Source organism: Chrysochloris asiatica, unplaced genomic scaffold, assembly GCF_000296735.1.
Source record: "Chrysochloris asiatica unplaced genomic scaffold, ChrAsi1.0 scaffold00476, whole genome shotgun sequence".
In the NCBI taxonomy this organism is placed as follows: domain Eukaryota; kingdom Metazoa; phylum Chordata; class Mammalia; order Afrosoricida; family Chrysochloridae; genus Chrysochloris; species Chrysochloris asiatica.
This window is the reverse complement of record NW_006408994.1, coordinates 163,211-165,041: the sequence shown is the minus strand read 5'-3', so window position 1 is coordinate 165,041 and position 1,831 is coordinate 163,211.

Genomic DNA, 1,831 nt, shown 5'->3' with positions numbered 1-1,831 from the left:
GGAGGAAGCCAGTTTATGGTCCAAGTACCTGTTCCCTTTTCCATATCTGATTTGGGCAGTGCAAAGAGAAACTGGAAATGCATCAGTTGTTGTCGTTGTTAAGTGCTGTGGAGTCTGTTCTGACCCATAGTGACCCTGTATAGGTTTTCTGAGGAGTGGCTGATGAATTTGAACTGCTGTCCTTGCAGTTCAACCTGACTTTGCAGTTAACTCACATATTTAGAGGTGAATTCCAAAAGCTGTCTCTTAGCTTAAGTGGAAACAATATCGACCTTTTGTTTGCACTGTTAGAAATTTAAACACTGGCTGGTTACTTCATGATTAAAACAATAAAAATTAATGTTAATTTTTTAAAGACAAAATAATTGCATTTTGTTTATGCTTTTAAAAAGATTCCTTATCCTTCTTATTAATTTACTAAAACTGTTGTTGTTGGTGTTGCTGTTAAGTACCATCAAGTCAGTTCTGACTCATAGCAATCCTGTATAGGATTTCTGAGAAGTGGTTCGTGGATTTGAACTGCTGACCTTGTGGTTCAAACAGACCTTGAGGTCCAGTGCTTATTCTACAGTGCCATACCAGGACTCCAATTTATGAAAATATTTATAGATAAAAAAAATAGGAAGAGGACTGAGGGCGGCGCTTCCCGGACCATGCAGCTCAGGTAGGGCTCTGGGGAAAAGGAGCAGAATCGCACATAGAAAACCTCTGTCTAGCAGACAGACAGCCTTTGAACAAACATAAGATCTTTTATTTCAACATTCTGAACTCGTTTTTTTAAAAGATCAAATTGCTGAGGAATTACAGGCATTTTAAGCTTTTGCCTGCCTGCACGCAGCTCCCGCTTCTGCACCCACGCTGGGGAGTGCCTCTGCCCCCTGCAGACCTTGGAATGCAGAGCTAGAGCAACCCAACTTAGAAGGCTGCATTTCCAGAGAAAAGGAAGTATAAACTAACAAAGCTGAACAAATAGAGAGGGATATTGGCACGGATATCAGGAAATTCGGGGTACCCACAGTACAGAGAGACTGAGAAAGGCATTTTTTACATCATTAGATATGGACAATACCTTCCTACAGCCACTAACCCCAGCCTTCTACTGCCCCGGCCTAGACTAGCCCTCTGCCAAGCCGCTGAGGCTCAGGAACACCCAAGGTATAGGCCTGCCCACTGAGGCCAAGGCCCTCTCAAGGCCCAGACACTTTCACTGAGGCCAAGGCCTGCCCTAAGGCCCAACACGCCCACAGACTGGTCACAAAGGCCCAGGCCCAACCAAGGCCCAAATCGCCTACCCGCAACTGTCATGTAGCCAGGTCGCTGAGGCCCAGTGCCTCTGAGGCCCAACCCGCCCTCAGCCAGGTCCCTGAGGCACAGGCCCTCCAAGGCCAAATCAGCCCAACCTGCCCGCTGAGGCCCAAGCCACCCGATGCCCAGCTTCTGATACCCAGGCCCCCGGAGACCCAAACCGCCCGCCCGAGGCCCAAACCACCTGCCTGAGGCCCAACCCTCCTGCAGCCCAGCTGCTGACGCCAAGGCCCCCAGAGGCCCAAACCACCTGCCCTAGGCTCAACCCACCAGCCAGAGGCCCAAACGGCCCGCCGCCAAGGCCCAGGCCCAACTGAGGCCCCAAAAAAGTTACTCTGAATTAAGCAATAAGGAGTGTGAAAAGGAAGACCACAGCCTGATCACATATTCCTGGAGGTAATCAGAAAACATAAGAAATTACCAAAACACATAATTAATTACTAGGGCCACAGATAAACATTAAACATGTCCAAGAAGCAAAAGCAGATGACCATATCAGCACATGTCCAGAAAAAAGATAAAATAT